This window comes from Antechinus flavipes, chromosome 3 (genome assembly GCF_016432865.1).
Source record: "Antechinus flavipes isolate AdamAnt ecotype Samford, QLD, Australia chromosome 3, AdamAnt_v2, whole genome shotgun sequence".
Lineage (NCBI taxonomy): Eukaryota > Metazoa > Chordata > Mammalia > Dasyuromorphia > Dasyuridae > Antechinus > Antechinus flavipes.
Window position 1 is genome coordinate 535,901,688 of NC_067400.1, and position 14,277 is coordinate 535,915,964.

Genomic DNA, 14,277 nt, shown 5'->3' on the forward strand with positions numbered 1-14,277 from the left:
GATTAAGCCAAGATATTTTTATTTTTTTTTTATAACTTTTTATTGACGGAACATATGCATGGGTAATTTTTTACAACATCATCTCTTGCACTCATTTCTGTTCTGACTTTTCCCTTCCCTACCTCTGCCCCCTATGCCTGTTCTTAAACCTTCTCTCATGCCCATTAAAATATAGGGGCAAGAAGAAAATTAATCATATTCCTTGTTTTACATTACCACTTTCAGATACTTTTCTATTATAGTAACTATTTCTCCTCCTCTCATATTTCCAACCATATTGACTATCCTTGTATTTTTCTCCTACTTTTAATGGTTAAATGCCTTGAAAAGGCCCTCTATAATGAGCCTTTATATATAACCCTGACTTTATAACTCTTTCTTTTCATACAACCCAGCTTCTGATTATCATCATTCCACTGAAACTGCTCTGTCCAGAATTACCAACAATCTCTTAATGACTAAATTCAATGATTTTCTCACAACCTTCATTCTTCTCTAATTCTCTACAACTTTTGGTACACTGATCACCTTTTCCTTCTTAATACTTGCTTCTCTCTAGATTGTCAGGGCACAATTTTCTCCTGATGTTCCTCCTACTTGTTTGAGCCATCCCTCTCAGTTTCATTTGTTAGATCCTATATTTTTAATTTTTAATTTTTTTTCTGTTTTCAAAACATCTTTTTTTATTATAGCTTTTTAATTATAAAACATATGTGTGGGTAATTTTATAATATTGACCATTACAAAACCTTCTGTTCCAACTTCTCCTTTCCTTCCCCCCACCCCAGATGGCAGGTAGTTAAATATGTTAAAGTATATGTTAAATACAATATATGTATACATATTTATATAGTTATCTTGCTGCACAAGAAAAATCGGATTTAGAAAGAAGGTAAAAAAAACCTGAGAAGGAAAAATGAATATAATAAAGATAATAATACTACCTAAATGAACTACTAGTTCAAGGGAACTAAAGATCATTCATTACCATGAGTTTAATCACTCATTTTTTAATCACTTCAACTATTTTGAAATACAATTTGAAACTATGCCTAAAGGATGATGAAACCAAAACCTTAGACATAGCAATACTATTACAAGGTCTTTATCCCAAAAAACACACCCACACAAAAGGAAAAAGAACTTAGTTTACAAAGATATTTATAGCTACTCCTTTTGTTTTGGCAAAAAACTAGAAATCATGGGGATGCCCACCAACTGAGGAATGGCTGAATAAGTTTTGATAAATGATTGTAATGGAATACTATTGTGTTATAAGAAATGACGAGGAGGATGGTTTTAGAAATAATCTGTGAAAACTTAAATGAACTCATGTCAAGTAAAGTGAGCAGAATCATTAGAATCTCACATTTGATGCGGATGCTGAATGCTTTGAGACATCTGCCCTGGGACCAAAATGGATACTTTAGTCTCAGAAAAATCTCTCCCTCTCAGAAATCCAAATATTAAAAACTCTCTAATCTCTATCTTGCCTCAGTTTCTCTGACATTACAGTGTGAGAATTCTTTTTTCTACCCCAACAGATTAAAACCTAAATACTTTAGTAGTAGGTAGCTCTAATATAGACACTCAGAAACCATATCGTTTTCTGCTATTTTATTTGGTGATCTATGCTCAGTGATCGTTGATAATATTATAATTGTTTGCAGGCACCTGAACTGTGTCCACATAATAAGGTGAACTCAATCAATAAATGTATTCTGACTGCTCCACCAACTTGCTGCTCTCCATTTTTCTACCTTTCCTTGCGATTCCCTGAGAAACAACAATATTGAAATCAGACCATGTAAAAACTCTACAATGGCTCTAACTGTTTAAATGAAAGGAAGAGTCAATCAATGTGGCAGATTTCATTGGTGTCTTATTTTTTTAAAAAAACTGTCACAGTCACCCCAACCTTCAGCAACCACCATCCTGATCAGTCATCAGCTATCAATATCAAGGCAACACTCTCTACCAGCAAAAAAGGTTACAACTCATTGAAGGTTATGATGATAGTTAAAATTTTATGAGCAATAAAGTATTTTTATTAATGTATGTACATATTTTTAAAGATATCTATCCCATACCTAATAATCTACAGTATGATATAAATATATTAAAAACTACAATGCAAACATAACTTTTATTTGCATTGGGAAACCAAAAAATTCATGTGACTTGCTTTCTTGTGATATTCACTTTATTACAGTGGTCTGGAACCAAACCCTTGCTATCTCCAAAGTATGTCCATAATTCTTTTGCTAGCTGATTTATAAGTTTTTTAAATCATAAAACCATTTAAATGAATTATTATTATTATTCAATGGACATTATTCTATCTACTCTACCCAGAACATGGGTAGAATAAATAGAAAAAGGTTACCAAAAGTTAGAAAGTCTAAAAACAGATGATAAAAATTTTTAAAGAGCAACAAGATTCCAACATCAACTTGACTCAATGCTTATTAAGCCCTTGATCTGTACAAAGTGCTCTTTAGCACAGAGGATCTACAGGTAGGACATAGAGATTGAATGTGTAATTCCATGAGAAGCAAGGTAAGTGGATCTGTAACATAAGGAAGAGTGGTTTGAGTGTAAAGAAGACTTCCAGTCAAACAATTATAAGACATATGATCCTGGAAAAGCAGAGAGATCGTTTACATGCCATACGAGAAGCCAAAAGGTTCAGAAAAGACTTCATGGAGAATGTGACATTTTAATTGAACCTTGAAGGAAGGGAGTCACTTAGACAGATAGAAATGGCAGAGTGGAGTACATTTTTATCATTGGGAACAACATGAAATGGAAGAGGGTAGAATGGGGAACTAAGGTGAGTAGTCAGTTTGACTGAATGTAATGTATAGGGAGAGAACAAGTAATATGATTAAACTACAAAAGTAGGTTGGAGTTAGAATGTGGAAGATTTTGAATGGCAGGATTTCCAGTTCAGGTTTACTGATTGACAGTTGGGAACCATAGAAGGTTTCTGAAATCAGGAGTGACATAATCAGAATGGCACATTTGGAAGATTAGTCAGGATTAGAAACATACCTAGTGCAAAGGTGACTGGGGAAGGGATAAATGAGGCCAGAATGCTAGTTGGGAAGCTGTTACAACAGTATAGATGACAATAAATAACTTCTACTTTATAATTTTGTCCTTAGGGCAAAAATGTGGTCATTCATTACCAGGAGTTTAATCACTCATTTTTAATCACTTCAACTATTCTGAAATATAATTTGAAACTATGCCTAAAGGATGATGAAACCAAAACCTTAGACATAGCAATACTACTACTAGGCCTTTATCCCAAAGAACTAAAAAAAAAGGAAAAAGAACTTATTTATACAAAGATATTTATAGCTACTCCTTTTGTGTTGGCAAAAAACTAGAAATCATGGGGGTGCCTACCAATTAAGGAATGGCTGAATAAGTTTTGATAAATGATTGTAATGGAATACTATTGTGTTATAAGAAATGATGAGGAGGATGGTTTTAGAAATAATTTATAAAAACTTAAACGAACTCATGCCAAGTGAAGTGAGCAACATCAGGATAACATTGTACATAGTAACAACAACATTCTAAGAATGATCTTTGGTAAAAGAATGAAGTATTCTGATGGACAATGATGGACAATTCTGAAGGACTTATGATGAAAAATGCTATCTGCTTCTAGACAGAGACCTGATGAACTCTGAGAAATAAGCACACACTTAAAAAACTTTATTTTTATGTTTATTTTGTGTTTTCTTTTGTGGCATGGATAATTGGAAAATGTTTTCAATAACATCACATATATAATTGATATCAACTTGCCTGCTTTCTCAAGGTAGAGGGCAAGAAGGAGAGAAAAATTTGAACTCAAAATGTAAAGAGAAGATTTGGAGAAATGCTTTATGTAATAAATGAGGTACAATTTAAATAATAATAATACTTGTACTATCACAATTTGGTTTTTGTCCATTGCTTTTTAATGTTTAAAGTCTATCTTCTCACAGTATTACTTTTGAAAGGTATGAAATTGCTTGAAAGAAGAAGCTTGGATTCCTCCAAGCTCTTCTCTGAGAAAACCCTAGCAATAGTCTCTGATGTCAGAAATAAAAAAAAAAGTGGCTTCATTGCTTTGCAGTAAGGATACCAAGTCCTGGTCCATTTTGATACAGTATAAAGTTGTCTGTTACCAGACCTAAAACTCAGGTATTTTCATTCCTATTCCAGTATATCATGATAAAGTATAGAATTAGGTTTAGTTCCTTTGATTTCACTGGTATAAGAACCTACTTATGAAATGTGAAAAGGAGAGAAATTTTCTGTTAGACTCCAAAGTTTAACTTTGGATAACAAAACTCTATAATCCATGTTATGTCTAAGATTTTAACATACTACGTCTTATGTCAAAGAAAGAATGTCATACCAGGAATCAGCGCCATTGGGTTCTAATCCTGGCTCTGTCATGAATAAGTCTGAGATCTTGATCTAGCTTCTTAAACTATAAAATAAAAGAGTAGGTATAGATTATAATTCAGACTTGTTCCAGTTTTTTGATCCTATGAGTCATGATACAATTTGATGGGAATTTTGAGCAACTTATAATATGAGAATTTCCTGAGGTGCTGAGAGGTCACACAGCTGGTATATATCAGAGGTTGGATTCTGAAGTATACATTCTTGAACCAACTCTGAAGTAGACTGCATGTACCAAAACAAGCCAAGTCCACAAACATTTATTAAGTGACTTCCATATGCCAGGCATTTCAATATCTGCTGGGATACCTCTTATTATAACATGAAATTGGCCTGCCAGCCATTGTCTTCAATAGAGTGAACCAACGAATGCTTGAGTTTACTGAAGAACATTTTGGGAAATGCAGTCTGGTGTTAGGAAATGAGCTCTGAATTTGGAGTCAGGAGAGTTGGGCTTGAATTCTTTTTCCATTATTCATTGCCTTTATTACTTCAAATAAGTTTTTTCATTTCTTATTTTTCTTGTTTCTTATTTCTAACCCTGAATCCTTTTATTTACATTTCTTGTTCAGATTAAATGTTCTGGAATTCACAGGCCATTGTCACCATTTGAGATTTTTTTTTTAATTTTTGAAATCCATGTACTGGAAATATATCAATGTGTAAAAGTGAATATTCTTTCAGATGGGTCCACATGTAGCTTTCTGCAGTCATGCTTTTTCTGGTTTTTGCTCAATGATCTACTGAATTGAACATCTTGTTCTGCCTGCTGTGTTTCCTAAAGAATAGCTCCATTCAAACATATATCATTTCTTTGATCATTAGTTTTCTGCAGAATATAATTTCATTTCATGGCTTATTGGTTTTTTGTATCATAATACTGACATTTGTTTCAAAAGAAAGGAGTCATTTGCATATAAATGGGCACTAACCACCTCACAGCACTAGAGAAGGTGAAAGGACAGGGTGAATTAAAGAACTGTTACCTCTCTAGTAATTACTAAATAATGTGTGTTTGCATATGGCCACTAGTAGGATTATGAGGCTTGGTGAGAGTACATAGCTTCTAGGCAAAGTATGACATGGAAAGAGTTTGTCTTCTGGGCCTTATACTTGCCTTTTTCTTGCCTCTCACATGATCAAGCAATGCTTTCATGTTTCTCCATTCAAATTTAAATATGTGAAAATGGGTGGAAATAGGTCAATATGTTGCTTCTTCTAAGTTATGAAAGAATTTATGGAGATATGAAGAGTATATCATGTCACTAAAAAGAGTGAATAACTACTAGGAGGATACTTTTAAACTCTTTCCTTCTTTTCAATGAGCTCAAAAACTCACATGGATGTGGGGTCTCATCATTTTGAATGTCTAACCCCAGCAAAACAGATTTGAATAATCCATATCTGCTCATTCTTCTTTCTTTGGGATCCTGTTCATATATTCTCATAAATTTGCTGCCCATTTGTGAACACTCAACAGAAATTTATTGCCTAACTACTATGTTCAAGTTAGTTCTTCTCTTTTAAGAGTTCTCTTATCTAGAACTCCATTTCAAAAAGAATCTCAGGCATACTCTGTTCAGTGTTCACTGAACTCATTTTCTGAATATTTTTATCTCTTCTTTGACAACTACCTTGTCCTCATGAGTATATCTTCCCTTCCTAACCTAAAAAGATCCCTTTTTAGTATTCCTTTTTGAATGTCAGATCCTTGACAGTAGGAAAAGTCTTTGTTTATATTTATATTTCTAGTGCTTAGCACTGTGCCTGGCATGTAGTATATGCTTAAGTTAAATGCTCCATCTATTTATCTATCCTTTATCAATCTACTAATATGCTACCTACTTAATTTACCTAATAGTAAATGATCTCAGAGAATGAGCCCATCTTCCTTTTCAATACACAAATCCCCTCTATACTATTCAATTCAGTTCCAATTTAACTCACTAATAAGACCAATTTAATTCAATCCAGTTCATCAAATACTTATTATAACTTCATTGAGGGAAAAGATTAAGGAATTTAGGGGTGACAAGCATAGAGAAAATGATATAGTGAATGGGGATATTGCCTTCTTGTGCTTAAGTATCCTTTTGCATATTAACTTGTATTATTCATTATCATGGTCAAATAAATTCATCCTTTAATTACCAGCATATTGATTTTGAACCTCTCTGTACTTGGCTAGGTGCTGCTGGGACCATACGTGAAGAAGACCTCTAGAGGATTGGGGTATCATATATGGTAGATTTATAGGAGGATGTGGCAAAGACTTGTACAGATTGAGAAAGCATGAATGAGAAAAAACCTGAACTATTAATGGAAAATCCACATTAAAGAGATTAGCTCTGCATTTATACACAGTGGATAGAATGATAAGCCTGGAGTCAGGAGCACTCTTTCCTTGAGTTCAAATCTGGCCTCAAACATTAGCTCTGTGACCCTGGGCAAATCACTTAATCTTATTTGCCTCAGTTTCCTCATCTTTCAAAAGAGCTGGAGAAAGAAATGGTAAACAACTCCAGTATCTTTGCAAAGAAAGCCCTAAATGGGATTATGAAGAGTCAAAATGACTGAAAAATGACTGAACAACAAGGTACTGAAGAAATATTCTAAGATACCAATATAGGCTTTCTCTGTTCTTTCCAGATGGAGCAGAAACCCACTAATCTGATTTGATTTCCTATTTCCTTTGGTGTTTTCATCTCCCTTCCTGAGATGTCAGGGAAGGCGTGATCACCTTTTAGGTGGGGTTCTCACCTCCTTGAGAAATCAGGGAGGTCATAACCATCTTATGTTCCAAAACAAAAGAAAGGGGGAGATGTTGGAATCCTTACAAACTGCTAACTAATTACAGTTGATCTAATCTTACAAGAAGATGTTTTGGGCAGAACCTGAAACAAGGTACTAAGTAGAACTAATTAGTACAATGCTTGTGTTTGCACCTTTACTCATTGTATGCCAGCTTCACAAAGTAAACTTTGTACCTTTATGAGTTCACACCTCCCTTGAAGCTCTTTGGGCCAGAGAGCACTATGGGAGAAAACCCATCTTTTCTCCTAATCTTTTCTCCTAATGGTGAGTTCCTTCTGGTGCTTCCATTTTGGAAAGGTACCCAACCTGGGCAATATTTATTTGACTCCTAGCTGTTCTTCTGACTTTATATTTTCAGTGCCATACTTTGACCTTCCCCACCTGAACTCCTAGCTGCTATGATTGTAGAGTCTCTTGTTTATGCTATTCTTATAACACTGATCATAATTTATATTATGTAGTTATTCATTTTATTTCATTTTATTTTGTGGAGAGAATTGGGGTTAAGTGACTTGCCCAGGGTCACACAGCTGGGAAGTGTTAAGTATCTGAGGTAACATTTGAACTCAGGTCCTCCTGATTTCAGGGCTTGTGCTCTATCCACTGTGCCTCCTACCTGCCCCTATTATATAGTTATTAATAGATCTTTATTTTCTTCTCTAGCAGACAGCAGTCTTTTGGAGAGCAATGACCCTGATTTATTTTTTATATGCCTTTGTGTCTTTTACATAATAGGTGATTTGCAAATGTAACTAGAATTTCTAGACTTTTGGTTTTTCTAATCTTTCATCTCTGTCAGACTGTAAAAATAAGACAGATTTGAGTTTATATATTTTGAACTCTTCCCCAGATGAAGGCACAGTCAAAATACAAGTATCCAATCATTTTGGCAGCAAAGAAAAAAAGAAGGAAGCCAGATGATTATTGTCAGAGTATGCAGAACTCTCTGTCTAAAAGGGTGCAGACTACAATGGACAGAAATTGAAAAGAAAAGTTTGTGGCATCTTTGAAGTCAGTCCCCTTGAGCAAGTAGCTCATAGGTATAATCTTCTTATCCACTTGAAAGCTTATCAGGGTCCACTTATTATTCTTTGAGGAAGAAGACAAAATTGGGTATTTGGCATTGGCCAGAGATGTGGAGAAATTGCCTCTGATGGTGATTTTAGCAAAGAATCAATTCCAGCATTGAAAGTTATGTATCACAGACTTTGCCAAGAGAGAGAAGGGTCTTTTCCCACTTTTTACTTTTTCTAGCTGTATGACTATGGACAAGTCACTTAACTTTTCTATGCCTCAGTTATCCCTTCTAGAAAATAGCAATGCATTTGCCTCATAATTTTATGAAGATTACATGATGTAATCTGTATAAAACTAAAAGTTTTGTATAAATGTTGGCTCTTATTAGTCTATCCCTATAACTTATATGCTGTGTCCTTTTTTCTTATTTCCATTCTTTCTTCCAGTTTCATATCAATAGGAAATTTTGGGTCTGGGTTGTAGATGGCCATTGTCTTCTGAATCTAGCTAATCAAATAAAGCTACAATAGTATTCATCTCCTAGATATGCATCTGACTTTCTGAACATTAATCCCATAGCTCAGATTTATTTTCTTCTAGCACCTATCCCTCAGTGTCTGGAGCTTTCTTACCATATAACATATATCTTCCTCTGTGACCTTTTCTCTTTGGAACATCCCTTCCTTCCCACTATGGCAAATCTTTTCTCCTAATGGTGAGTTCCTTCTGGTGCTTCCATTTTGGAAAGGTACCCAACCTGGGCAATATTTATTTGACTCCTAGCTGTTCTTCTGACTTTATATTTTCAGTGCCATACTTTGACCTTCCCCACCTGAACTCCTAGCCTTTCAGTTCTTTTATGTATGTTGTTTTTCTTTATTGAAATATAAGCTCCTTCAATTTTCTCATGCAAATGAGGTGTAAAAGGAAGAACTGATAAAAAGGAAGTAGGTGGGAGTAGAGGGTTGGTAGCACTGAAGCCTTACTCTCATGTATCTGGGTTTAAGGAGGAACAAAATAAAAGGTGATCATCTATTTTTCTATGTTATAAAATGCTTGTTTCATTTAATTTCAGAATAAAATAATTTTAATACTATTTTAATTTTCCAAATATATGCAAAGAATAGTTTTCCAAATACATGCAAAGATAGTTTACAAAGATATAAAACTTTGTGTTACAAATAAAATATTTTTTTTAAAGAAAGGAAACATTCTTTACCTTATATCAACCTATATAAGGCGCGTGTGTATACATATGTGTATTTCCTGAAGCAAAAGAATAAAAAAGCAGAATTAAAAAAAAAAGAAAAGAAAGCTCCTTGAGTGTTAGGTCTGGAGTCAGGGAGACATCTTCCTGATTTCAAATCTAGTCTCAGATACTCATTAGCAGTGTGACTCTGAGAAAAATCACTTAATTCTGTTTGCCTAGGTTTCCTCATTCGTAAAATAAGTTGGAGAAGAAAATGCAAATAACCCCAGTATCTTTGTCAAGAAAAACCCAAATGAAGTAGCAAAGAGTTAGAGCTGAATGAAATGACTAAATGATGAAATACTCTCAACATTTATGAGAATGAGAATGCCTGATACATAGTACATGTTTAATATATGCTTGTTGTCTGCCTTTCTGAACAGCAGCACATTTAAGAGCAGAATACTCATAAATTACTGGATAGAGTTTAAGAAGCAAAACACAGAATCTGAGAATTGGAAAGATCCTCCCAGATCATTAAATCTAGTCACTCAGTCAGTGTGAGAATCCTATCTACAATGTCCAAGTTTCCATTCAGCATCTACTTAACTCATTAATTCTCAAGACAGTCTATTCTATTATAGAATAAGCTCTAACTGCCAGGACCTTTTTTTCCTTATCTTGAAGTCTAATATAAGCTTCTTTATGGAAGGGAATTAATATTACTTCATTTTAACTTCTAACGGTTGCTCAGTCTGCCCTTTGGGGTCATACAGAACAAGTATGGTCACTTTTCTGAGTGACAGTCATGGCCCATGAATCTTTTCTCTTTCCCAGGCTAAATATCTTCTTGGTTCATTCAAATGATCTCCAAATTGCAAAGTTTTTATATCATCATCATTATAATTAGACTGTACAAACTCTGGACAATATTCAAGCTATTAATATTCATTCTAAAAGGTAATGACTGTAAATAAGTACATCATGGAGAGGCTGTCAGTAGAACAGAGTATGGAGTCCTGACACTATGTCCTTATTACAGTCTAAATCTATTAGTGTTTTTGGCTGACAAGTTACATGGTTGAATCTGCACCTTATTAAAAACCTTCATTTTTTTCCTTAAATAAATTGTTTAGCCAAGGCATCCTATCCTACTCCTGTACCATTTTAACCCAAATATGAGTTTATATTTGCAGATAGGGAAATTAAGATGCAAATTCATCTTTTTTGTTTTTGTTCAGTCATTTTAGTCCTGTCTGACTTTTGGTGACTCCATCTGGGGTTTTCTTTTTGTGTTTTTTGTGGTTTACAATTTCCTCTTTCTAGTTTATTTTTCAGATAAAGAAATGGAGGCAATCAGCATTTAAGTGACTTGTTCCAGATCACACAATCCATAAATGTCTGAGGCTAGATTTGAACTCATTAAGATGAGTCTTCCTGACTGTAGGCCTGGCACTCTATGCAATACACCACCTAATTGCCTTTATTTTTTTTTATTTAATTTTTTAAAAATTGCTTTAATCTGATGTTTAAACTTATTGAAATCTTTGAAATCTCTATCAAAAAGCAATGCTAACATTTCCTTCCGGTTTTGTATCATTCACAATCTGGTTAACTTCTTTTTTGCGGCTTCATTTTAAAAAAAGTATAAAAAGTTATATGCCAGATGTCTGAGAACAGATTCCTGGGATACTCCACTAGGCCAGTTTCCAAATTGACATTCCATTAAAAGCTAGTCCTTGGGTCGATTTTGAATCCACTTAACTGTATCATTTAGTCTATATATCTCTGTCTTACAGACAGGAAGAACATGAGAAAGTTTGTCAAATCCTTTGCTGAGATCTAAATACACTGTCACTTTTACCATTCTCTTAATCTATCAGTGCAGGAATTGAGGTCAACTGGATAGACCAAGTTCTTTAGAATCGTTCATTACAAATTCTATCTTCTTTCTTCTTATTCAGCTCAGATCATTATCTATGGCTAGCTCTTGTCTAAGTTCTCCTTTCTTCAAGTTCTCCCAAATGTTTTCTTTTCCATTCAATGTAATAATAACAATAACAACACCAACAACAATAATAAAATAACTAGCATTTATATAGTGCTTATTTTGAGTCACTTGCTAAATTCTTTGCAGTTATTCTCTGATTTGGTTTTTACATCAATTCTGGGAGGTATATGCTGATATTATTCTCATTTTGCAGATAGGGAAACTAAGACAGAGATGCCTCTAGATTACAAACCTTGTAATTGTCTTTGCACATTTCATAATTCCTAAAATTTGCAAATCACCTTTAAAATCTCTTTACTATCACCTTATTTTTTTATTCCTCCTAAGCAACCTTATTTCTCAGAAGCTTGTCTTGCCTGAGCTAATTTTTTCACAAAACAGGTTCTAACTCTTTATAAGTTTTTCTCCAAGATTAATGCTGGGGGTGGGGTGAAGACAGATAAGCCAGAAGCATCAGGCCTGGATTCAGAGAATTTGAATTAGAATATCAGTTTTACCATTAATCAGTTTTATTAGTTTAGACAAAGTCCCTTCCTTGTCCTGGAGTTTCAGTGTCCTAACTGGTAAAATAAGGACTTTCAAATCTGCCCTGCTTACTTTGCAAGCTATTGTGAGGATCGCTTTCTATAAAACACTGTAAACTAAAGCATTGCAAAAGAAAAATGTCATTATTCTGGATAGGCCCAATAATATGTATTATCTCAGCTGCCTTCTTGCTCTATTTAGGATTCTCTCAAACAATTCTATCCCTGCTTTTCTTCCTTTCCTTTCTCTTCCTCAATATTTCTCCTCCTCCTGCTTTTGGCTTTATAAAAATGTTCTGCTTTGAAGCCTGCCTTATTATTTTGTCTCTTATCCCATCTTCCCCTGCCTCTTTTCTATCTCATTTTTGTTGGGCTGTCATGGAAAGTGCTACTGTGGCTGAGTTTTGAGTCTGTGTGGCTGTAGGCAGACACTTGTATTCATAAATCATTGAATGCTAAAGCTAGAAGGGATGTTAGAAAGAAAGCCTGTCGTCCCACCAGCTCATGTAATGGATGAGGAAATTGAGCCAGGAAAGGACTCACTTGCTCAACATCTATATAATGTATTGGTGGTAGAAGTGAGATGGCTTCCCAGATCTTTTTGTTTTCTGGTTCTTGCTTGTCACTTGTATCCAGGAAGGCCACAGTTCAAATCCTACTTCAGACACTTTCAAGCTGGGTGACCTCAATCAAGTCACTTAACCTGTGTCTGCTTCAGTCCCTCATCTGTAAAATGGGGTTAATAATAAAATTTAACTCCCAGGATTGTTATGAGGATCAGATGAGTTGTAATTTATTAAAAAGCACTTTGCAAACAGTGCTAACTATTACTATTATAATTCATGGCATAGGAGTATTGCTTATTTACTATCCTTACAATGTTCCTGAAAGTTAGCCTCAGCTCCTAGATTGGGATGTTCAAATGAAGGCTGAATGATCATGTATTGGGATACTACAGAGGGTCATTTTGCTCAGATATAAGTGAGAATAGATATATTCTGCTGTTTCTTCCAACTCTGAGGAACTTCGAAATCTAGGAAAAGCATTCAGCTGACTTTGGAGGCCCCACCCTGTGGTGACTGAGTTAATATTCTCTTTCAAATAGTCTGTGTGGGTCTGTGGATTGAATTTGTGGAGAATATACTTTGTTTTCATTTTTTCATTATCACAAGAATGTATTAAGTACTTATCATGTCTAAGAGTTCTGTTAGGCAATGGGGATACAAAGTTAGAAGGAAAATTTCCTGACTTTTAAGGGTTTCCATGCTATTGGGAATGCAACCTGAAAGCAGATCAATAAATAGAAAATATTTTATGAGGGAGATAATATTCAGAACTAGGCGGGGTGGATCAGGGAAAGATTCACCTGAGCCAAACTGAGCATCTCAAGTGTTGTTTGTGAGTTTGTCACAATGAAAGCTCTCTATTATGGTAATGGCTTACTAATTGGTCACCCTGTTTAAAGTCTCTCCCTATTTAGTCCCTTCTCCACACAGCTAACATGCTATTTTCCTTCAGTGTAGATATGAACATCAATTATTTAATAAATTCTAGTGGCTCTCCCATGTCTTTATGATACAGAAAGAGCAAGAATCTTGATTTCCAGTGATAGTGTCATGATTATCAATATACCAAATTGGTTAGACTTTTTTAACTTGACAAAAATGTTGGAGGAGTCACAGCCAACCCCATAGAGAATCAAAGGAATATCTTTTTTCCTTTCTCAAACCTTTATTTCTCAAAGGACTATATAATATTCCAAACTTCCGATACCATCCTGGGATTAAAGTTCTTCTACTACTGAAAAGCTATCAAAGAGAGGTAAGGATATCCTCCTTCTCTTGTTCAGTCCCTTCAATATCAGTGACCTAAGTAGTCCTCAATACAAATAGGAATACTCTAGAGTGAAAGTCTGCCTCCCTTGTAGAGAGAAATGCAATTGTGGTTGTTAGAGTAAAGTTGCTGGGTATTTCAATACATAGAGTGCCAGGCCTGGAGTCAGGAAATGAATTCAAATCTGGCCTCAGACACTTACTAGCTACGTGAATCCCAGGAACGTAATGTAATAATGTTGCCTCAGTTTACTCATCTATAAAATGAGGTGGAATAGAAAAAAAGGCAAACCACTCTATTATTTTTGCTAAGAAAACCCTCAAATGGGGTCACAAAGAGTCAGACATGACAGAAAAACAACTAAATAGCAAGAGTCAAGCAACCCACTGAGTAGTGAGCATCACCAGGGACCCATATAT